Raw genomic sequence first — 25,776 nt, 5'->3', positions numbered from 1 at the left:
AAGGCACCTTTTTTGTATTGAGATGTTTAAAATTCTTTAATCAAGAAGTGCTTTGGCCTGATAATTAAGGTATGTGTTTGGCTTAGTTTATCTTTTCTGAGGATGAAAGGAGAAAAGAACTGTGGTTTGGGAAGGGCGGAGGCCTTCTTCGGACACTAGCCACAAGACAGAAAAAGGTCTCAGAACCAAGATAGGCCGGAGTGGCCTCATCAAAGGAACAGGGGTGGCGAAGGAAACGGACAGGGGTGTTAGGAGTTAACCACGCGTGGGTGCTGCACTACACCACGCGGAGAAGCCAGATAGAGCAGCAGGAGGGGAAGAGAAGAGTGTGTGGTCTTCAAGTAATTCTTAGCCCCCTTTCACCACATCGGCTTCTGGCCTGGAAACTGGCTTGCAGACATTTTCTCTGCTGGTCTCTCAGGCACGTGTCACCAGTGAGCGAGGGAGGGATGGTTGTAGGGGGGAGAGCGTCGAGTGACCAACCCTCCAGGTTTTCCCGGGACACTCTAGGTTTTGTGCTGACAGTCTTGCATCCCGGGAAACCCTTCAGTTCCTTGCAAAACCGGACACTTGGTTATCCTACTCACCAACCTGGAGTCGTCTCATGGAAAAATTAGGTATTCACGAAGACTTACTTTTTTTTCACAATTTCAAAATGTTCAGATTGCATGTCCACAAATACCGAGTCACTCAGTCATAAAACCAGAAAGCCAGTGAGTATTGGATTAGACCGAATGTGGGAAGTGGGGAGATTTGTGGAACAGATCTGTAAACAACTCACTGCGAATGTAGGGGAGGGAGATGCTAATGTTTTTAAGAAGCAAACAATGGTAAAAATGTAGAGGATTTAATTTTTACTCATTTGAAATATGTAGAATGCTGTTGATTTTCTCTTTATTATTAATATGTTTTATATCAATATAAGAGTTTTGTTTGTTCTTTGTTTTGGATTCAGAGAATGTAACTATTTACAAGGGATGTCATTGGTTAACTTCCAACCATGCCCCCTCCCCCTGCCCCAGTGCTTCCTATGGTCTTAGCTGTTTAACTTTGAATCCTCCCAACAACGGGGTTTGAAGAACGTAAACCTCATGCTTAGGGAAGTACTGTTTTCACATTTCTTAATGTTCTGCTGAAAACCATCAGCTTCACGTACCACTGATGCTACAAGTCAGGGTCGCTAAGCTGAAGCAGGCACTCAACCTTGCGAGTCCTCTCCACGCTCCAAATGCTGATCTCGCCACCCCCACCCCCTTCTTTTTCCTCTTACTGATTCACAAAGAGCACGGGCTTCATTAGAAGGCTTCCATCCTGCCAGCAGAACCTCAACCCTGACCCCGTCCACATTTCTTTCTCTCCCTTTCTCCTGCCGTAATAAAGGAATTGCTTTATTTCTAAGTCACAGCCTCTACTTTGCTGACTCCATCCTCACCTCCCTCCCAGGAGCTCCCACGTCAATCACCATCACCTCTGCTTCCATATCTTCAGCTGCCCCTTCTGTATGGCTCCATCCTTCAGCGTTTCACATGCTGAATTTACTCCCATCTTTAAAAGAAATTATTTTCCTATCCCAATTGTTCTCAGCGCTAGCTACTCATTAGAATCACCTGGGAAGCTTTAAAAACTTTACGGTGCCCAGGCTGCACCTCAGAACAATTAAGTCAGAATTGGCAGGGGTGGGATCCAGGTGTCAGAATTTATTTTGAAAGCTCCCCAGGTGATTCCAGTGTGCAGCCAGGATTAAGAAACACTGATCCAACCTACCTATCCCTCCAGCCACCCCCAGCTGTCCTCATTCACTGTCGAACTCGACTTGCTACTCCTTTCCCTGACCCCTCATTCATGCCTCTACCAGTGTGACCCTGCACGCTCCCTTCACCCGCCAAGGCATCAAGGTCACTGAAGGACTTCTCATTGCTAAATCCCACACTCTGACCCAGCAGCCTTGACCTGTTGACCATCCCTTCCTTCTTGAAGCATTCCTTTCCCCTGGTTCCCACGCTGCCCTCTCCTGTCTTTCTCCTTATCCCCCTTGCCTTCCAATTTCCTGGGCTCCCTCTCCTCAGATTCCTTCCTTATCCCTTTCTCTGCCCACTCTTTTTGGGCGGTCTCATCCACTCTCTTGGCTTTTCTTGCCACCCAATGTCGAGGACTCCCAAAGAGCCTACCCAGCTTTCTGGACACCCCTATCCTCCCTCCTGCTGCCTCCTGCACAGCTCCACCCACAGCTCTCAGGAGCACCCTCCGATTAAATGCCAAGACTGAACGCTTCATCTCACCCCGTACTCCCAAACGTGTTCTTTCTTCATTGTTTCCTACGTCGATTTACATCCAGTCGCCCCAGTAATGTGGGCATTGCCCTTGCTCTTGGAAACCTCTCATCCAGTCGTTCAATTCCAGTGTGTGCTACCTCCTAAGTCATTTAAATTCAGCTGTCTTTTAAAATGCTACTCCTCTAGGAGGGCTTCTCTGATGCCTAGACTAGGTTTGGCTCCCTGCTTTGTGCTTTGAGAGCACGTGATCCTTGCCCTAGCACAACACTCAGCGAAACCTATAGGAACTGCTTAATGCCTGACTTGCGCTGAGGACAGGGAGGGGCTAGGGACTCAGAGCAACACAGTCTTTACCCACCAGCATCTAAGAGTCTAGAGAAGAAAATGGACCATTGTAATAGACTCAGAAACACGCACAAGTATGTGTAAGGCTCTCAACAGTCTGTACCAGGATTGCTTGACTACTCATAGATGGCTTGAGGGGTCCAGCTGAAGAAGGGCTGTGGAACAGGTGGAGCCCCTCCCTGTTTCAGTCTAGCACCTCACTGATAAGGAGGTCTACTGAATTGATTCCAAGTGAATTCTTTTGGAAAGAATAGAATAAATTGCATGTATCTTCATTTAGAAATGCTGACTCTAATGGTTAAGAATATTGTATACTTGAAAGTTGCTGAGGGAGTAGATCTTAAAATTTCTTATCACAAGAAAAAAATTGTTATGTGGGGTGATGGATGTTAGCTAAACTTATTGCGGTCATCATTTCCCAATATATACATAAATCATTGTGTTGTACACCTAGAATTAATACAGTGTTATATGTCAATTATATTTCAGTTAAAGAAAAGAAAGGGAGGGAAAAAAAGAGATGCTGACTAATTCTGAAGCTCTTAGACCTAAGTATGGTCTGAAAATCTAAGCATTTTAATTCTCTAAACTATTCTGAAATAAACAATCTTACTAAAAAGGCTTGGTATACCTTTGCAAAATCTATTATGTATTTATAAATATGATGGGCATATTAAATATTTGAAAATGTATTATAAGTTATTGTATGGTACCCCAAATTCAGCCTGCTTTTCCTTCCTAAAAAGAATCATGCAGCTGTTTGTTCATTTAAGGAAGGCTATCCTCCAGTTCTCTTGCACCATATCCACTAAGGAGGTGTGATTCATGTGTGGTGATAGCTGTGGAGAAAAGATCAAATTTGGTCATCTTGCAGCTGATTGAAATTTTGTGACCTTTCAGGTGTTTGTTTTCAAAGAGAGCAATGCCAGAAAAAAAATCAAGTTCTAAAGTCTGTTTTTCTTACGCTTTTTATTAAACTACAGTTTCTGAAATCTAAAATAAGTTCCAATTACCAGTTCTCTAGAGAGCCCTGTTTTCCACAGGGCTCCTATGTGGCTTTTAGAAATTCGCAGGGTTAATCATTTGTCTTCGCGCCAAACCCCTGGCTTCATTTTCCTTTGCCCATCTGCACATTTTGCATGCATACAGGCTGCTGGTGTGCATATGTATCCAAGCCTTTGCATACGGAATGAGTATGCTTTCAAAAAGCAGGCCCATAAAAGTTCTAAAGCAGGCAGTGAGTTACTTGGAGGCGGTCCAGCCGCACGCTGCAGATGGCGCTACTGCGATGGGGTAGGGGGAGTTCGCAGCTCGGATCAGACCTCCCCCAGCGAACCTCTGCGCTCTCCAGCGGGAGGTGCGGGCTCTGCGCGCTTACTCTTTGTGAGGGGCTTCCGCACGGCACTAAGTATGAAATTCATGGAGGAAAATGCAAGGCTCTTTGTAATGAATGCAGAACAACGTCTGCACGCCTTTGTTTGCAACTTGGAGGAAAAAAATGGTCTAAAGGCTGAAACCAGTGTCAGTATTTGATAATAATAAGGAATAGTTACAATGATCATCAAGCTCTCTAACTTGCTATAAAAGAGGAAACCACAATGGGCTGGTTATGATCTTGCGGGTGTCTCCATATCTTTTTCACTTAGTTCCACAGAAAGCCAATTGTCTAGTGAAAGTAATGGTTTATTTAGATTTAAGTCATGTTACTGCCCGAGGAGGCTGCTAGATGGGAAAGGAGAGCGGAGAGAGTATATTTGATCTAAGAAAGAATATTTAAAGCATGAGGTCAGAATAGCTGGGGAGCGTGTGGCATGTCTAATTCTGAATTCAGGGTGTTTTACACCTAAGTGTGTACTAAGTTAAAGTTTGCAATAAAGGTTGTGATCAAGAACACAGTAAACAGCACCAGCCTCTGACTGGTTTTGACCCTGAGCTCCAACCACAAAGCCCTTGTATCTGGGGATAGTGGCTGACAGCTCAGCTCAGGCCTGAAAGCTAGAGGAAAGGGACAGAAATGATTCACTTTTGAAGGTTCTTGTCCCATTATCTTGCTCTCCACAGTGCCTGGCACAGCTCTTCATACATAGTGGGCACCCCCAATATTTGTTGAGCTGAAACGATTGGCTACCGACTGAACAAGCACAATAAGGGCAGGGTGTGCAGGACAGGACAATACTGAGCTGAGCTTGTGCAGTTGCGAGAGAATTGCCTTAAAGAGTTCGGAGGGGAGGGGGGACTTCCCTGGCGGTCTAGTGGTTAAGACTCAGCGCTCCACTGCAGGGGGTGGGGGTTGGAAGTAAGATCCCACGTGCCCTGAGGTGTGGCCAAAAGGAAAAAAAAAAAAAGAGTTCAGGGGGACCTCTGAGGGAGGGAAAGAGGAAGGGGAAGTGGCTGATGTGCCTTATCATAAATCTTTTGATGGGCTGAAAGCACAAATGCCTTGATTCTCAGACAATGCAAAGCAATGAAAATCAAACACTATGTAAACCATTTACAAGGAAAGGTGGGGTTTGCTTAGGAAGGACAATTTGGGGGTTATCATGTTTTCCATTTATACACAAATTCATTCCTGGAATAGCCATTCTGCTTAGCAGGTGTCCCTCTGGTCCCTCATTAGGCATGGCCAGCGGGTGGGCCATGAAGTGGCTGTACCCTGAGTGCCTTCTTCAACATGTGGCTTCCTCAAGTGAATTTTTCAAAGCATTGTGTTGACTGGACAATGGTTAAAACTATGGTGAAATAACTTCAGAGGAAGCACATTGAAAACAGGAGACGATCTAGTCACCCTCACTCTGAAACATCAGCAGTCAGACAGTCAGATTGGTAGAAAAGGTAATCAAAAGATAACACATATACACTGTTCTTTGACAACCATTTTGGAGAGTCATCTGTTATTTAAAAATGAAGGCTAATGAAAACGTTTATATTAAACCTATTTCTAAGTTATTAATACCAGCTTTTAGGGGCTGTTAGAGGCTGACTATACTGTTCAGAGGGCAGCAAGAGCTGAGAGAGTAGACGAGGTTGTCCAGGCGAGGGTGTAGAGAGAGGAGCTGAGGGCCTGGGAGAGACAAGGTGAGCGTGTAGATTTTGGAGAAGTGCAAAGTGGAGAGCCTCACAGGAGACAGAAGAACCGGCCAGAGATGATGGGAGGAAAAGCAGGAGAGATCGCTGGGTGATGTAGACACCGAGAGAGTGTTTCCAGAAAGAAGGAGTGACTGTTAATAAATTATATTAATGAGCTTTGTAGATTTACTCCATGATAGAATTTTTGTTTGCTACTCAAGCTTCAGAGAGTTCTGCACCTCCCTAGATATTTCTGGGGTTAGCGATCCAGAAACATATGTAACCTACCCAGGTACTTTATAAATATATAAGTTTTGAATAAGTTTCCCATGGTCATGCTTCCTGAACCAAATACTGAATCACATGAGCTGACAGAGAGGCAAAATATTTGATGTCAGGCTGCTCTAGAATACTGTGAGTGAGGACAGCCATGGGTGACTCCTCCCAGCCTTTCCTCTAAGCGCTGAGGAATCACAATTAGAATGTCTTCATGTGAAGCCCCTCCACCCCTCAGTAATTTTTACTATCTAAATAAAAATGTTTTCCGAGACCTTTACACCTCTTTCAAAATAAAGATTATTAGGAGTATTTCTGTTCTAAAAGTAGTACTCATTAGAGAACATTCTCATTACAGAAAATACAAGAAATTAGAGAAAATCACCCATTATACAGGGATCTAGTCTCTGTTAACATTTTTAAGCATGTTTTTTCTCCATCTTTTTTTTCTACACCTTTAAAATTTTCTTTTTGACAGTTCTGAATAATTTTTATACTCTTATGTGTTGTTTTTTCTCCATTTGATATAATACAGTTTCCCCCTTAAAGTCCTCATAAAGATTATTTGTAATAGTTACATTACATAATTTAATTAACGAGGCCCCTATGGTTAAACATTTGTATGAATTTCTAATTTTTATTATTATTAAAAACTCTGCCTCTAACACAGTTATTCTTAATGCTTTTACAATTTTTCACATTTGTTATGTGTGGTAGAACAGAATATTTAATTTAACAGATTAAGAAATATAGGTGTTCTTGAGGCTACTGATTTAATTTGCTAAATTGCCTTCTAAGTTGGGTCCCAGTAGTCTTTATTGTAAGTGCAGGCTTTAGAGTCGGATCTGGGTTGAATCTTGACTCCAGGGGCTGCAGTGAGACCCTTAGAGACGCTCACCAATGGCAAGGGTGCCACCAGCCCAAGCCCCCAACAAGTAACTCAAAATAAATTCAATACCCAGCTGAAAATATATCGTGAGGAAGGCTAAGGAATAGATATTTCCCTGTGATGACTACTTTAATGCTTTTATTTTTTTGACTATCAAACTTTAAACTCTACTACCTGTTTTCCCTCTTTTTTCGTGCCCCTATTTTGCCAGTCCCCTTGGCACACGTTGTTTCACTTTGTAGAGTGATGGGACCCCAGAGAACCACCCTTTGTCCCTGTGAGGACTCAGCAAGGTCAGCAGGTCTCTCCAAACCTTATCTTTAAACTGAGATAACAATATCTATTTTATGAGCTTGTTTTAAGTTAAATCAAGTTTGCTCGCTTTGTATAGTATCTGTCATGTATTGATAGTAAGCACTCAATACATGATAGCTGCTGTTGTTATTTTTGAGGAGATGTGATGGTTTAGCTTCTTAAACACCAGCAAAGTATGACAATACTTACCATTAAAATTTTTTTTTTTTTTTAAACATTGCTTTTTTTTTTTTTTTTAATTTAGTTAGTTAGTTATGGCTGTGTTGGATCTTGGTTTCTGTGCGAGGGCTTCCTCTAGTTGTGGCAAGCGGGGGCCACTCTTCATCGCGGTGCGCGGGCCTCTCTTGTTGTGGAGCACAGGCTCCAGACGCGCAGGCTCAGTAATTGTGGCTCACGGGCCCATTTGCTCCGCGGCATGTGGGATCTTCCCAGACCAGGGCTCGAACCCGTGTCCCCTGCATTGGCAGGCAGATTCTCAACCACTGCGCCACCAGGGAAGCCCCATTAAAATTTTTTTAATCATGTAATAGTTTTAAAAAATGGAGCCTCAATCTTGTTTAGTTTACTTTTCTTTGGTTACTAATGAGGTTAAACCTTTTTTCCGTGTGTGTTAATAGGTTATATTTTCATTTAGAATTGTGTGTATGAGTTCAAATCTCAGTGCTTCCACTCACTTGCTGTTACCAGGTCTTTGGTGGCAAGCAACAGAAGACCCAGGCTCAATGTGACTAAATAAGAAATGTACTAAAAAAAAAAAAAAAAAAGAAATGTACTATCTGCCACATGATACAGCCCCAAATAGAGCCTCTGGCAGGCCGGGTGTGGCGGGGGTGGGGGGGGGGGTGGGGGGGGTGGGGGTGGGGGGGGTGGGGGGGGTGGGGGGGTGGGGGGGGTGGGGGTGGGGGGGGTGGGGGGGGTGGGGGGGTGGGGGGGGTGGGGGGTGGAGTATGATTAGGATTCCGGCCTTTTTCCCTGCGGAGACTTGGCCCTGCCCCACCTCTGATGATCACGAGATGTCTGTAGCATCTCCAGGTATCACATCCACATACAACCCTAAAAGTGTAGGTGAATTTTCTTCTGTTTTCTCATTGGGAAAGAACTTTGTAATCTAAAAAAACAGTGGGAAATTAGTACATAAAAAGATCAATACATTTAAATTCACAAACATTGTTAAGTTCTTTAGGATATTTATTGCATTAGGTATTGCTTGTTTGGTTTTGCATTACTCAGAGAAATGCAAATTAAGATCACAACAAAACACCACTACACATCTATTAGATTTGCTAAAATACGAAACAAACAAACAAACCCAGAGACAAACAAACAATAAACTGGCGATACCAAGGACCAGCAAAGATGTGGAACAACTCATTACATTTTCATATAAGCCTGGTAGGAATACAAAATGGTAGAGTGAAAAAGGCAAAGAAAGCACTGTCTGTTTATAGGAGCGAGGAATTATTTCCCACAAGCCCGTGAGAAGATTTCTCCCTGTCATTTTATTAGCCAGAATTTGGCACTTGTCCACTCCTAAACCTAATCACTTGGCAAGAGGAATGGGTCCACACCTTCAATAACTGAGACTATTCAGGACCCATCTCCTGGGCCAGGGGCAGGGCCGTGAAAGAAATCAAGGTGTAAATATGAGCCAGGGTGGGGCTGGGAGGGAACACATGATGGATAGGCAGAAACAGCGCATGACCCTTGAGGTGAGTGACTATGCAAGAACCTTCACACCTCCGACCCTCAGGTCCTTCCTGGACCAACTGGGGATGGCCACCTTAACTGAATGTTTGCAAGCTATCCAGCATAGACTTGACCTGGGCTAGGTGCTCAGAAATTGTATTTCTGCTGATTTCAATTTATCTGAATGAGCATTTTATATAATACAGTTGGCCCTTGAACAACACAGTGGGGGAGGAGGGTTAATACGCATGTAATTTATAGTCAGCCCTCCCTATCGGCGTTTCCTCTGCATCCCCAGATTCAACCAACCTCAGACTGTGTAGCACTATAATAGTTACCATTGAAAAATATCTGCATCTAAGTGGACCCTCGCAGTGCGAGCCGGCATTTGTTCAAGGGTCAACTGTAATGTGTTGTCTTTCATATTGATGCAAGATTTTTTTCTAAGTATATTGAGGATATATTAACTGGGAGAGTAAGACATCTATGGAAATTTGTAATGACTGTGTGGTCAAGCTTATTTAATCTCTTCTTTTAAAAAATTTCTTCTAACACTTTCAAGCTTAGAAAGTACTTCCAAACCCTTTTGTACTTCTCTTCACTGATACCTAACACAAAGTCGTATTTTTGCTTCTAGTCTTTTTTTGATGTGATTTGTTACATTCTGATCTCTTTAATCCATATTGGATTTGGTATGGTCTAGCTGTCACATGAGGATCTACATTGATTTCTTTCCTAAAACTATAACCAATTTTTTCACTATCACTTATTAAATAATGCTCTCCCACTTTGATCACATTGATCGTGATACCTTTGTTACAACGAATTATAGTCTTATACATTTTGAAGCTAGAGACCAGGAAAACCTCTCCTCGTGAAAACCAAAGGAGCAGGGAAGACACACCCCAATAGCCACTCCCTGCACACACTGCAACCAAACCCATAAGTTTAAGAATTGGCAGTTGCATAAAAATTCAGTTTTTCTACCTGGTTGATCGCTCTTCCTCTCAAACCTTCATTAAGACATTTGGTTGACTTTCTGTAGTTTCCCTTATATCAAATCCTCACAATGCTGATTAAGACCGTTATAGGTAGAGTTATTTTTCCTGAATGTTTGACATGTTGGAAATAACCTAATAGATAAAGATATGTAAATTCAATGGAATGTTATATCCTAACCAAAAATGAACAAAAATGAAGACAATAAAGAAGAAGAGGAGGAGGAGGGGGAAAATGTTTACTAAAATATATATAAATGAATTGTATGAGCAACTTAATTATAAGTAGGCATATTGGTCAGTGTTTGATTAGATGACAGAAGGGCTACAGGAACTAGGGCAGCTGTGGAGAGGTCAGAGCCTGAATCCTAGTATTTGTCTTTGCTAGAACTCTGTCTGTCTCTCTGTCTCTATCTGTCTCTCTGCCTCTGTCCCTCCCTGTCTTTCTCCCCCGCACCCTGCCCCACACCTCTCTCTCTCTCTCTCTCTCTCTCTCTCTCTCTCTCTCTCTCTCTCTCTCTCTCTCTCTCTCCTCTCCCTCTCCCTCTCCCCTCCCCTTTCTCATTGTTACTTTTTCCTATTTAACTGAATTCTCTTGCACCACGCTTAGGCTTTCTCCTTGGGGGTGGCGGGCACGATGCAGACAATGACTACCAGAATCTACAACTCTGTGGGCCAGTTTGAAAATTTTAGAATCCTGGGAAGGACTCTGACAGGTATGGATTGACTCACAGGCTCACCTTAGGCCCATCGCCGCGATCATAGGAATGTCTACCCTGATGGTCAGACTTGAACAAGACTGTCCCTGGCATCAGGGAGAAGGGCTAGTGTGACTGGCAGTCTCATCTAGATCGTTTGATTCGAATGCAGACGCAGCAGCTCCCCAAAGGGAATGTGGGTGTGTTGGGGGGGAAGAGCGGAGGGGACGATCCAGGGAGAAGCAGCCAAGGTGCTGAGCAGACAGATAAACAACAGCTGCAGTCTTCGAATTGGCATGCAAGGTCATTTGTGACTCTCCCCTGACCTGGCCACAGTGTCCTTTTCCCTCACTCCATACTCCTCATCCTGTGTTAAGGACCTTGAACTAATTAGAGCACTGCATCTCCTGGGCTCCACTTTGCACGTGCTGTTCCTTCTCCATCTACGCTCTCCTACCCCTCCTGTCTCCACCTGGCTAATTCCAGCTCACTCTTCAGCTCATTGCAGCTGTCACCTGCTCTAGGAAGTCCACCAGGATTCCACACTTCCCCCATCAGAGTTAGAATCCCGTTAAGTGCTGGTCGTACTCAGGCTTACGTCTAGCATAGCAGATATCACAACAACTTGTGATACGCTCCAACTAGTTTAAGCAGAGAGGGATTTATTACAGGGTAGAAGGTAGCTTACAGAATTTCAGAGAAGCTATGGAGCCAAGCTTGGGTGTTACCCAGCCTGTGAACAGCACAGCCAGGAGAAATATCCAACATCCTGTAGAAACCCCACAGCCAGCCGCTGCCTGCCACTTGACCCCTCCAGTGTTATAGAGACGGGACTTGAGAACCCTTCCAACAACGGTCACCGAAGAACCAAGCGCCTCCACCACCCTTCCTGCCTGAAGGAGGTCGTGGCCACCACTTCACAGTGTTTTCTTTTACCCTCCACATCTCTGGTTGGCAGAAGCCTGGTCACAGAGAGAAAGGAAACTGGGAAATGTAGTCTTTACCACAATAAACAGAGGGTTGGGGTAGCGTTGAATGAGCCAGTTGTCAGTATCGTCCACAAAAACTCTGTTAAAGGCATACAAATTTGTTTTTTATACTATCTTGGTGCATAGTTTCATAATCTGTATAAAATCTTTGTGCCCAGAAATACTTTAAATTTAGCATCCACTTTATCTGATATTAGTATTGCTAAGCCAGCTTTCTTCTGGGTACTAATTTCCTGGTACTGTATATCTTTTTTTCCCATCCCTTTATTTGCAATCTTTCTATGTTATTTTGTTTGTGGTGTATAACTTGCAAGTAGTGTGGATAACTGGATTTTTTAAAAAGCCAATCTAAGAGTCCCATCGTTTAATAGGCAAGTTAAAAATATTCATTTTTCACTGTGATTAGGAATCAAACAACTTATCTCTGACATTTTATAGTTTCTAATGTATAAAGACTCTTCTTTTTTTCCCTTCTATTCTTCTTTTGGATTGTCAGGTTTTCCTAATTCCTTTTCATTTTCTTCAACAAGTTCGGAAATTACACATTCTATATCTAATTGTTTAGTGGTTTTAACAAACTTAAGTTTATATTTTCCTAACGAAGTCAATAGCTAATCCATATCTCCAGCCTCCTCCTGGACAAGACATTAGAACAGTGTAACTTTCCTCCTGACTCACCACTTTCCCCAAAGTCCCATGTTATCATTGTCTAGATTTCTCAAAATGTTTTTATCTGTGCTTGGAAAGAAGAAAGAAGTTTCTCTGTGTGATCACTCTGCCATCTTGATCTAGATGTTACAACAGCCTTTGGATGGATCCCTTCCTTTCTCCTAGTTCCTCCTGACTCACAGCCTTTCACCTGCGTCTTTGACTTCCCATTTCAACCATATTGTATGAAGACCCACAGCTCCCTCCCTCCCTATCTCACCACTGCACCATCCTGCAGGCCTTCAACCTGGGAAAGGCAGGAAGGTGCTCATGCACCAAAGAACATGTGCCCTGAACATGAAGAACATAAAACTACTGCAGTGTCTCAAGCTCCCTCACCTACTCTTGCCCTTCTCTTTTTTCAGCATATGACCTTGCCTCCTACTTCAAAGGAAATAGAAGCCATCAAGTAAGAACTCTCAAAAATTTCCACTTCCTCACCAATAAATTCATTTATATCCCCAGCCACATTTCTGTTTCAGTCTCACATGAAGCAATGCCCTTCTTCCACTAATAGACCAACTTTAGGACATAATCCCTCAGTTCCTACTCCTGTCTTCTGTATTTTTAATTCTCCCTCTCTAATCTCTCCTTGTACCACCAGATGATACAGCTAAATCAACTTTGCTTGTAGTGAACATTTCATTAATATTTATAGAGGCAATGAATGAATACATTTGTCATACAGGATATTTACAAAATGGCCACAGTAGCTGAGATATTGTTAAGAATATCAAGATAGGGCTTCCCTGGTGGCGCAGTGGTTAAGAATCCGCCTGCCAATGCAGGGGACACGGGTTCAATCCCTGGTCCGGGAAGATCCCACATGCCATGGAGCAACTAAGCCCATGTGCCACAACCACTGAGCCTGTGCTCTAGAGCCCGTGAGCCACAACTACTGAGCCTGCATGCCACAACTACTGAAGCCCACGCACCTAGAGCCCGTGCTCTGCAACAAGAGAAGCTACCGCAACGAGAAGTCCACGCACCGCAATGAAGAGTAGCCCCCGCTCACCGCAACTAGAGAAAGCCCACAAGCAGCAACGAAGACCCAATGCAGCCAAAAATAAAGTAAATTAAAAAAAAAAGAATATCAAGATATTGTAAACACTCAGAAGTGTAACTTTCACTTTTTTAAAAAAATTAATAGCTACTTTATTTTTTTTTTTTTTAATGTCTGAAACATTTATATTAACATATTTCCATACATATTTCCATACAAATACAAATATAAGATTTTTAGAAATTTCATGTAATGTCTGAAACATTTATATTAACATGTTTCCATACAAATAACCCAATGAAAGTTTAGTATTAGTTGTTTTGTTTGTTTTTTTATACTGCAGGTTCTTATTAGGCATCAGTTTTATACACATCAGTGTATACATGTCAATCCCAATCGCCCAATTCAGCACACCACCATCCCCACCCCAGTGCAGTTTTCCCCCCTTGGTGTCCATATGTCCATTCTCTACATCTGTGTCTCAACTTCTGCCCTGCAAACTGGCTCATCTGTACCATTTTTCTAGGTTCCGCATACATGCATTAATATACGATATTTGTTTTTCTCTTTCTGACTTACTTCACTCTGTATGACAGTCTCTAGATCCATCCACGTCTCAACAAATGACTCAATTTCGTTCCTTTTTATGGCTGAGTAATATTCCATTGTATATATGTACCACATCTTCTTTATCCATTCGTCTGTTGATGGGCATTTAGGTTGCTTCCATGACCTGGCTATTGTAAATAGTGCTGCAATGAACATTCGGGTGCATGTGTCTTTTTGAATTACGGTTTTCTCTGGGTATATGCCCAGTAGTGGGATTGCTGGGTCATATGGTAATTCTATTTTTAGTTTTTTAAGGAACCTCCATATTGTTCTCCATAGTGGCTGTATCAATTTACATTCCCACCAACAGTGCAAGAGGGTTCCCTTTTCACCACACCCTCTCCAGCATTTGTTGTTTGTAGATTTTCTGATGATGCCCATTCTAACAGGAGTGAGGTGATACCTCATTGTAGTTTTGATTTGCATTTCTCTAATAATTAGTGATGTTGAGCATCTTTTCATGTGCTTCGTGGCCATCTGTATGTCTTCTTTGGAGAAATGTCTATTTAGGTCTTCTGCCCATTTTTGGATTGGGGTGTTTGTTTCTTTGATATTGAGCTGAATGAGCTGTTTATATATTTTGGAGATTAATCCTTTGTCCGTTGATTCATTTGCAAATATTTTCTCCCATTCTGAGGGTTGTCTTTTCGTCTTGTTTATGGTTTCCTTTGCTGTGCAAAAGCTTTGAAGTTTCATTAGGTCCCATTTGTTTATTTTTGTTTTTATTTCCATTACTCTAGGAGGTGGATCAAAAAAGATCTTGCTGTGATTTATGTCAAAGGGTGTTCTTCCTATGTTTTCCTCTAAGAGTTTTATAGTGTCCAGTCTTATATTTAGGTCTCTAATCCATTTTGAGTTTATTTTTGTGTATGGTGTTAGGGAGTATTCTAATTTCATTCTTTTACATGTAGCTGTCCAGTTTTCCCAGCACCACTTATTGAAGAGACTGTCTTTTCTCCATTGTATATCTTTGCCTCCTTTGTCATAGATTAGTTGACCATAGGTGCGTGGGTTAATCTCTGGGCTTTCTATCTTGTTCCATTGATCTATGTTTCTGTTTTTGTGCCAGTACCATATTGTCTTGATTACTGTAGCTTTGTAGTATAGTCTGAAGTCAGGGAGTCTGATTCCTCCAGCTCCATTTTTTTGCCTCAAGACTGCTTTGCCTATTCGGGGTCTTTTGTGTCTCCATACAAATTTTAAGATGATTTGTTCTAGCTCCGTAAAAAATGCCATTGGTAATTTGATAGGGATTGCATTGAATCTGTAGATTGCTTTGGGTAGTATACTCATTTTCACAATGTTGATTCTTCCAATCCAAGAACATGGTATATCTCTCCATCTGTTGGTATCATCTTTAATTTCTTTCATCAGTGTCTTATAGTTTTCTGCATACAGGTCTTTTGTCTCCCTAGGTAGGTTTATTCCTAGGTATTTTATTCTTTTTGTTGCAATGGTAAATGGGAGTGTTTCCATAATTTCTCTTTCAGATTTTTCATCATTAGTGTATAGGAATGCAAGAGATTTCTGTGCATTAATTTTGTATCCTGCAACTTTACCATATTCATTAATTAGCTCTAGCAGTTTTCTGGTGGTAGTTTTAGGATTCTCTATGTATAGTATCATGTCATCCGCAAACAGTGACAGTTTTACTTCTTCTTTTCCAATTTGTATTCCTTTTATTTCTTTTTCTTCTCTGATTGCCGTGGCTAGGACTTCCAAAACTATGTTGAATAATAGTGGTGAGAGTGGACATCCTTGTCTCGTTCCTGATCTTAGAGGAAATGCTTTCAGTTTTTCACCATTGAGAATGATGTTTGCTGTGGGTTTGTCATATATGGCCTTTATTATGTTGAGGTAGGTTCCCTCTATGCCCACTTTCTGGAGAGTTTTTATCAGAAATGGGTGTTGAATTTTGTCAAAAGCTTTTTCTGCATCTATTGAGATGATCATATGGTTTTTATTCTTCAATTTGTTAATATGGTGTATCACATTGATTGATTTGCGTATATTGAAGAATCCTTGCATCCCTGGGATAAATCCCACTTGATCGTGGTGTATGATCCTTTTAATGTGTTGTTGGATTCTGTTTGCTAGTATTTTGTTGAGGATTTTTGCATCTATATTCATCAGTGATATTGGTCTGTAATTTTCTTTTTTTGTAGTGTCTTTGTCTGGTTTTGGTATCAGGGTGATGGTGGCCTCATAGAATGAGTTTGGGAGTGTTCCTTCCTCTGCAATTTTTTGGAAGAGTTTGAGAAGGATGGGTGTTAGCTCTTCTCTAAATGTTTGCTAGAATTCACCTGTGAAGCCATCTGGTCCTGGACTTTTGTTTGTTGGAAGATTTTTAATCACAGTTTCAATTTCATTACTTGTGATTGGTCTGTTCATATTTTCTATTTCTTCCTGGTTCAGTCTTGGAAGGTTATACCTTTCTAAGAATTTGTCCATTTCTTCCAGGTTGTCCATTTTATTGGCATAAAGTTGCTTGTAGTAGTCTCTTAGGATGCTTTGTATTTCTGCAGTGTCTGTTGTAACTTCTCCTTTTTCATTTCTGATTTTATTGATTTGAGTCCTCTCCCTCTTTTTCTTGATGAGTCTGGCTAATGGTTTATCAATTTTGTTTATCTTCTCAAAGAACCAACTTTTAGTTTTATTGATCTTTGCTATTGTTTTCTTTGTTTCTATTTCATTTATTTCTGCTCTGATCTTTATGATTTCTTTCCTTCTGCTAACTTTGGGTTTTGTTTGTTCTTCTTTCTCTAGTTTCTTTAAGTGTAAGGTTAGATTGTTTACTTGAGCTTTTTCTTGTTTCTTTAGGTAGGCTTGTATAGCTATAAACTTCCCTCTTAGAACTGCTTTTGCTGCATCCCATAGGTTTTGGGTCGTCGTGTTTTCATTGTCATTTGTCTCTAGGTATTTTTTGATTTCCTCTTTGATTTCTTCAGTGATCTCTTGGTTATTTAGTAACGTATTGTTTAGCCTCCATGTGTTTGTCCTTTTTACGTTTTTTTCCCTGTAATTCATTTCTAATCTCATAGCGTTGTGGTCAGAAAAGATGCTTGATATGATTTCAATTTTCTTAAATTTACTGAGGCTTGATTTGTGACCCAAGATGTGATCTATCTTGGAGAATGTTCCGTGCGCACTTGAGAAGAACGTGTAATCTGCTGTTTTTGGATGGAATGTCCGATATATATCAATTAAATCTATCTGGTCTATTGTGTCATTTAAAGCTTCTGTTTCCTTATTTATTTTCATTTTGGATGATCTGTCCATTGGTGTAAGTGAGGTGTTAAAGTCCCCCACTATTATTGTGTTACTGTCGATTTCCTCTTTTATAGCTGTTAGCAGTTGCCTTATGTATTGAGGTGCTCCTATGTTGGGTGCATATATATTTATAATTGTTATATCTTCTTCTTGGATTGATCCCTGGATCATTATGTAGTGTCCTTCCTTGTCTCTTGTAACATTCTTTATTTTAAAGTCTATTTTATCTGATATGAGTATAGCTACTCCAGCTTTCTTTTGATTTCCATTTGCATGGAATATCTTTTTCCATCCCCTCACTTTCAGTCTGTATGTGTCCCTAGGTCTAAAGTGGGTCTCTTGTAGACAGCATATATATGGGTCTTGTTTTTGTATCCATTCAGCCAGTCTATGTCTTTTGGTTGGGGCATTTAATCCATTCACGTTTAAGGTAATTATCGATATGTATGTTCCTATGACCATTTTCTTAATTGTTTTGGGTTTGTTTTTGTAGGTCCTTTTCTTCTCTTGTGTTTCCCACTTAGAGAAGTTCCTTTAGCATTTGTTGTAGAGCTGGTTTGGTGGTGCTGAATTCTCTTAGCTTTTGCTTGTCTGTAAAGCTTTTGATTTCTCCATCAAATCTAAATGAGATCCTTGCCGGGTAGAGTAATCTTGGTTGTAGGTTCTTCCCTTTCATCACTTTAAGTATATCATGCCACTCCCTTCTGGCTTGCAGAGTTTCTGCTGAGAAATCAGCTGTTAACCTTATGGGAGTTCCCTTGTATGTTATTTGTCGTTTTTCCCTTGCTGCTTTCAATAATTTTTCTTTGTCTTTAATTTTTGCCACTTTGATTACTATGTGTCTCGGCGTGTTTCTCCTTGGGTTTATCCTGTATGGGACTCTCTGCGCTTCCTGGACTTGGGTGGCTATTTCCTTTCCCATGTTAGGGAAGTTTTCGACTATAATCTCTTCAAATATTTTCTCTGGTCCTTTCTCTCTCTCTTCTCCTTCTGGGACCCCTATAATGCGAATGTTGTTGCGTTTAATGTTGCCCCAGAGGTCTCTTAGGCTGTCTTCATTTCTTTTCATTCTTTTTTCTTTAGTCTGTTCCGCAGCAGTGAATTCCATCATTCTGTCTTCCAGGTCACTTATCCGTTCTTCTGCCTCAGTTATTCTGCTATTGATTCCTTCTAGTGTAGTTTTCATTTCAGTTATTGTATTGGTCATCTCTGTTTGTTTGTTCTTTAATTCTTCTAGGTCTTTGTTAATCATTTCTTGCATCTTCTCAATCTTTGCCTCCATTCTTATTCCAAGGTCCTGGATCATCTTCACTATCATTATTCTGAATTCTTTTTCTGGAAGGTTGCCTATCTCCACTTCATTTAGTTGTTTTTCTGGGGTTTTTTCTTGTTCCTTCATCTGGTACATAGCCCTCTGCCTTTTCATCTTCTCTATCTTTCTGTAACTGTGGTTTTTGGTCCACAGGCTGCAGGATTATAGTTTTTCTTGCTTCTGTTGTCTGCCCTCTGGTGGTTGAGGCTATCTAAGAGGCTTGATGGGAGGCTCTGGTGGTGGGTAGAGCTGACTGTTGCTGTGGCGGTCAGAGCTCAGTAAAACCTTAATCCACTTGACTGTTGATGGGTGGGGCTGGGTTCCCTCCCTGTTGCTGTGGCGGTCAGAGCTCAGTAAAACCTTAATCCACTTGACTGTTGATGGGTGGGGCTGGGTTCCCTCCCTGTTGGCTGTTTTGCCTGAGGCAACCCAACACTGGAGCCTACCCGTGCTCTTTGGTGGGGTTAATGGCAGACTCTGGGAGGGCTCACGCCAAGGAGAACTTCCCAGAACCTCTGCTGCCAGTGTCCTTATCCCCACGGTGAAACAGAGCCACCACTCGCCTCTGCAGGAGACCCCCCCAACACCAGCAGGTAGGTCTGGTTCAGTCTCCCCCAGGCTCACTGCTCCTTCCCCTGGGTCCTGATGCACACATTACTTTGTGTGTGCCCTCCAAGAGTGGGGTCTCTCTTTCCCCCAGTCCCGTCAAAGTCCTGCAATCCAATTCCCACTAGGCTTCAAAGTCTGATTCTCTAGGAATTCCTCCTCCCGTTGCCTGACCCCCAGGTTGGGAAGCCTGACGTGGGGCTCAGAACCTTTACTCCAGTGGGTGGACTTCTGTGGTATAAGTGTTCGCCAGGCTGTGAGTCACCCACCCAGCAGTTACGGGGTTTGATTTTACTCTGCTTGCGCCCCTCCTACCGTCTCACTGTGGCTTCTCCTCTGTCCTTGGACGTGGGGTATCCTCCTTGGTGAAGTCCAGGGTCTTCCTGTCAATGATGGTCCAGCAGTCAGTTGTGATTCTGGTGCTCTCGCAAGAGGGAGTGCGGGAGTATGATTCTGACATCAATTCCCTTGTGAGTTTCTTCCCCACACCAAACAACTTCTCCACACCAGCCAGGTGTCCTACAATTCAACTCGATTCTGACAAGACTAGATCACCAGTTTGTTATAAAAGGATATAACTCAGGAAGAGCCAGGTGCACGAGATGCCTGGGGCGAGGCGTGGGGAAAGTACGAGGAGCTCCAGGCTCCCTCCGAATGAGCCCCTCTCCCCGATTCTCCACGGGTTCACCAGCCAGGAAGCCCTCCGAACCTTTTCCTCCTGTGGTCTCATGGAGCTAATAGCTACTTTATTTATTTATTTATTTATTTAGCTGTGTTGGGTCTTTGTTTTGTGCGAGGGCTTTCTCTAGTTGTGGCAAGCCGGGGCCACTCTTCATCGTGGTGCGCGGGCCTCTCACTATCGCGGCCCCTCCCGTTGCGGGTGGGGCACAGGCTCCAGACGCGCAGGCTCAGCAGCTGTGGCCCACGGGCCCAGTCGCTCCATGGCATGTGGGATCTTCCCAGACCAGGGCTCGAACCCGTGTCTCCTGCATTAGCAGGCAGATTCTCAACCACTGCGCCACCAGGGAAGCCCCCAGAAGTGTAACTTTCTACACATATTTGAAGATCATGTCATGAATCCATACCACGAATATCTGAGTCCAACAATTGCACTATTGTAGGCGCTGGGGATAGAGAGTGAATAAAATAGACAAGGACCCCACCCTCATGTAGCAGGTACTCCAGAGGAAGGCAGGAAATAAGTAGTCAAATAAAATAATTTCAAATGGTGGCAGAGGCTTCAAAGAAAATAAAATGGAGTAATGGGTAGGAAGCAGCATGTCTGAGGGAAAACGAGAAGGCTGGTGTAGAGAAGCATAAAGAACAAGGGGAATGAAGTATGAGGTGAGGAAAAGAGGGTGGGAGCCAGACCATGACATCACATGTAGCTTCCATCCTAAGTGCATTAGTGTGCTGTTGACTCTTTTAAACTGAAAGAAAACATACATTGTAAGGTGCACAGAAAGTACACCACTTGATGACAACACGCACACAACTCAGGAAACAACCACCCAGTTCAAGATACAGAACATTTCCAAACCTCAGATGCTTCCCTCATGCCACTTCTCTGTCTAGCTATCCCTCCACCCCAGTCCCCAGCAAAAGTAAAGACCAAGTAACCGCCAGCTGGCCTTCTATCACTACAGATTAGTTTTTCTTATTCTTGAACTTATAAATCGAATCATACAGTACAAACTTTTGTCTGTCTTCATCTGTCTGTTTGAGAGATTCATCTTTGTTGTTGCATGTGCCAGGAGTCTACTCTTCTTTTTTTTTTTTTTTTGGCTGCGCCGTGCAGCTTGTGGGATCTTAGTTCCCGACCAGGGATGGAACCCATGCCCCCTGCAGTGGAAGCGTGGAGTCCTAACCACTGGACCGCCAGGGAAGTCCCAGGAGTCTACTCTTTTCTATTACTTGTTATACTTTGTTATATAAATACATCATAGTTTATCTATTGGACTGTTGATGGACATTTAGATTGTTGCCAGTTTTTGTCTATTATAGATAAAGCCGCTATAAGTATTCTTGAACATCTTATAGTGGACATAGGCACTCATTTATCCTGGGTGTATATATATACCCATGAGTGGAATTGCCAGGTCATGGGGTAAGCATATGTTTAGCTTTCTTAGCTATCACCAAACAATTTTCCGAACTCATTACATATTCCCTTCCACTAGCAGTGTCTAGAGTCCTAGTTCCTCTATATTCTCAGCAATACTTGGTATTGTCAATCTTTTTAACTTTTAAAATTGTAGCCGTTCTGGCAGGTGTGCAGTAGGCTCTCATTGTAGCTTTAATTTTACTTTCCCCGATGGTTAATGATGTCAGACACCTTTTCATATTCCAACCGTCTGTTTGGATTTTGACTTTTGATAGGTTTAAAGCGGGAGATTGACCCAATGAGTAGCTTTTAAAATATCTCTCTGGGGAATCCCCTGCCGCTCCAGTGGTTAGGACTCCGAGCTTTCACTGCTGAGGGTGTGGGTTCAATCCCTGGTCGGGGAGCACAGATCCCGCAAGCTGTGGGGTGTGGCCAAAAAAAAAATAAACTTAAAAAATAAGCTCTCTCTCTGGTTTTTCTGTGGAGGGATGACTCCAGGGAGCCCAGTGGAGACAGAGGGAACTTTTAAAAGCTAATTATGTAGTCTGGGAAGGAGACGTAGGTAGCTGAGACTAGCAGTGGCAAAGAAGTTAGAAGTGAAAAGATTCAAGATATATTTCGGAGGAGGCCTGCCAAATGTACCCATAGGCTGGACGTGGGAGAGAAAAGGAGGAATCAACGATGATCTGAACAGCTGAATGGCCGGAGGTGCATTTTCCACAGGGTGGAAATCTGCGGGGGGAGCTGGTTCCTTGAGTGTTAGAAGGAAAGTTGTAGGAGATGAAAGAAGAGACTGAATCACACCATAGCAAACTGTGCTACTTCCCGAATAAAAAAAAAATCTGGACACAAACTGTACTCAAAGAAACATTCTGGGCGCTGAGAGAACTGCAGTGGACTTTGATTGGCTTCCCTGCCTCGCAAATGAGCTCTGTAGCACTGGGCAGTGTGAGTTTGCCAGCAAAACTTCTATAACTTCATTTATCACTCCTGTCCTTGTGGTTTTATTTTTCCTTCCAAGAATAAGTACATCTCCACAAGATGAAATGAAAAATCCAGAAATTTAAAATTAGATTAGTTTGGAAATTACTGGCGTTTTTCTTCTCGTGTAAGGTCACTCTGCCCTTTCAGGTCAGTGCTGGGGAAGTGACACATTTCTTTCCGTCTCACACTTCTGCTTATTTTCGTGCAATAAAAAAGCAAATCCTCAACATTTCAAATGCTTCGCGCATGTGGCAAATACTTTTATTGTCATTTAAACCTTTAATTTGAAGTTATGTAAAAGGTAGGGTGTCAGACCACTAGTTTACCAGGCCACTTCTATGTGGAAAATTCTGTACTTGCAGAAATAATAAGCCGACTCTCCAAGTCTCCACGACGTTAGGCTGCCTTCTGCTTCGATTTGTGGGTGCTTTTCAGTTCTTAAACCGGTGACAATACTACATAAAAGAGGGACCTCACGATTAATAATGGCTTACTACAGATAGTCCCTGTACTAAACACCAACCCTATGAGATATGCACTATTATTATCTCCATTTAACATATGAGAAAACTGACTTCAGTCATTTGCCCACGATTGCTTGGCTGGTAAGCGAGATCAGAACCCAGGTTTATGTGAATCTAAAATGAACTCTTGATGGCTCCCAAGCTGGGAGAGTGTAGAGTGGAAGTTAAGCATGTATCTGCCAGAGCCAGTCATCCTGGGTTCATATCACAGCTCTTCCACTTACTGGCTGTGGGTTCCTGGGCGGTCTCTGCTGGGGACCATCATGGTACCTCTCATTGGGTAAGGTAAGAATTAAATAGTTAACATATACAGTATACAACACTTAGAACTGTGCTTAGATTCTGCTTTGAGAGTGTTAGCAATTACTTTTTTTAAAAAAATAGCTTTATTAAGATATAATTCACATACTACAATTCAAACATTTAAAGTGTACAGTTCAGTAGTTTTTAGTATATTCAGAGAGTTGTATGACCATCATCACGATCAATCTTAGAGCATTTCTACCCAGAAAGAAACCCAGTCCCCATTAGCAAGCACTCACCACCCTTACCCCACCTCCAGCCATAGGCAACCACTAGTCTACTTTCTGTCCTTATAGATTTATAAGAATCTATTGAATATACATTGCCTATTCTGGACATCGCATGTAAATGGAATTATGTAATATGTGACCTTTTGTTTCTGGCTTCTTTCTCTCAGCATAATGTTTTAAGGTTCATACCTGTTGTAGCAGGTATCAGTACTTCATTTCTTTTTATTACCAAATATTATTGCATTGTATAGGTATCTCATATTTTATTTACCCATTAATCAGTTGATGGGCATTTGGGTTGTTTCCACTTTTTGGCTAATATGAATAATGATGTTATGAATACTTGTGGACAAATTTCTACGTGGACATATATTTTCATTTCTCTTGGGTATATAACTAGGAGTGGAATGGTAGCTATTACTTAGCACTGCTGTCCTCTCTCTCTATATATATATCTCTGAAAATGCAGACAGATAATTCTCACAGATGAACACATACCTTAGTGTTTTTGTTCTAAGTGACCTAATGAGGTAAGTATCCTTCCTATTTCACACCACAAATGAAGAAACTGAGACTCTGGGAGATTTGCCTCATTGTTTCTTGGTCTGCAGCTTTGCCCATGATGTATACCCTTCTAAGCATGCCCTCCCCTCTGCCCCTTGCCAATCTTTTGGGTTTGAGCTAAGACTCTACTTCTTGCCAGGAAACTTTGCTCAGACCCCACGGGTGGGTCAGGTGCTCTGCTCTGTGCCGCCATGATGTCCTGAGCATTGCTTTACCATAATCTTCGTCACTTTCTACTACACTTACCACAACTACCAGACGGTAGGACCCTAGGGAAGGAATACTGTCTTCTTCAACTGTGTCTCTCATACCAAGCACAAGCCTGGCATGTAGTGGTTGCTGAATAGATACCGGTGGAAGTTAAGAAAAAAAGAGAGGAAGGAATCTGGTCCAGATACATGATAGAAAGTAAAATCTTTTCTGTCACATCATGCAGCCTCAGTTTGAATTGACAAAATAGAAAAACCAGGGAGTGATTATTCGGATCAGAAAAAAAAACCCCTTCACTTTATTAAATCACTGAGCACAACCTTCTTATAAATAGTGAGACCTCCTGGGAGAATGTTGCCTAAAAGATAGTGTGTGTGCCATAGGGCAGCGGTCCCCAACCTTTTTGGCACCAGGGACCAGTTTGATGGAAGACAATTTTTCCACAGACGAGGGAGGCGGAGATGGTTCGAGCGGTAATGCCAGCGATGGGGAGCGATGCGGAGCGGCAGATGAAGCTTCGCTCGCTGGCCTGCCACTCACCTCCTGCTGTTCAGCCTGGCTCCTAACGGACCGCGGACCGGTACCAGGCCCCGGCCCAGGTGTTGAGGACCTCTGCCATAGCGATACCCAGGATGGTTTTACTGATGCATGAGGACATATTTTGCTTAATAGCTAATTATTTATCTCAATCTATATTAGAAATAAATATAACTAGGATATCAAACCTTTTATATCATTGTTCAGGAGCAAGATAAAGTCTTTTTTTAAAAATTAGGACTATTCAAAATGTGTATTAACAGTGGTGAAGATGAAACACAGACAGCAAACATTGTGTAGATGGTACAAAAGAATTCAAGTTCAAGAACACTATTTAAGGACATTTAAAATATAAAATGTACAAAGTACACTTTATAAAGCTAAGCTTTCTCCAGCTTGACTGGGAACATGGATCACCTGCAATCTTCCTCAAATTCAGATTTTGATTCAAATAGGTGTTATAGACTGAAAGTTTGCATCTCCCAAAACTCATACGTTGAAATCTGATCCCCAGGGTGATGGTATTTGGAGGTGAGGCCTTTTAAGAGGTAATTAAGTCGTGAAGGTGGAGTGCTCCTGAACGGGATTAGTGCTCTTATAAGAAGAGGCCAGAAAGCTAGCTCACTCTCTTCCCACCATGTGAGGACACAGCAAGGAGACCGCCCTCTGTAAACAAGGAAGAGGGCACGCGCCCAGAGCCTGACCAAGCTGGCACACTGCTCTCTGACTTGCGGCCTCCAGAACTGTGAGAAATAAGCATTTGTTGTTTAAGCCACCCGTCTGTGCTAAATTGTTATAGCAGCCTGAACAGACTAAGCCAGTAAGTCTGGGGAAGGAACTGAGACCCTGTATTTCCAACAAGCACCCAGCGGATGCTGACCCAGGCCACACTCAGAGCAGCAAGGTCATAAAGCATAAATGAAAGTGGGAAGTATTGATAATAGCAATACTACCACCTGCTGTCTTTTCAGTTCTGCTAGGTACTGGGTACTCTTCTAGGTGTTCGATAGATGTTAAACTTACCAATGCTCACAAAAATCCTACAAGGTAGTGATTAACATCTCCAATTTACAAATGAAAATTTAAAAATCAGAATTGGCTTGGCTTTTAGTCACAACATTTTTTTTTCCCCACAAAGTAAGACACACAGGCAGAATGGAAATGATAGTATCATTGTCTTTATTTTCATTATTATTATAAAACAGAAGAAATCAAGCTACAGGAGCCCGTACCACTGCCATGGCTTTGGCCAGTGAAGGTTCTCAGTGTCTGTTCTC

The 25,776-nt window shown here is 42.2% G+C and overlaps 1 long non-coding RNA gene across 3 annotated transcripts in view; it reads left to right on the top strand.

Annotated features, from left to right (window-relative positions):
• The window catches only part of LOC309629943, a 71,662-nt gene that overhangs the window by 12,919 nt on the left and 32,967 nt on the right, over positions 1-25,776 (top strand). The gene's annotated exons all lie outside the window — the stretch shown is intronic.

Source organism: Balaenoptera borealis (assembly GCF_965194805.1).
Source record: "Balaenoptera borealis genome assembly, chromosome: 5".
Taxonomy (NCBI): domain Eukaryota; kingdom Metazoa; phylum Chordata; class Mammalia; order Artiodactyla; family Balaenopteridae; genus Balaenoptera; species Balaenoptera borealis.
This window is presented reverse-complemented; position numbering and strand designations above follow the sequence as displayed.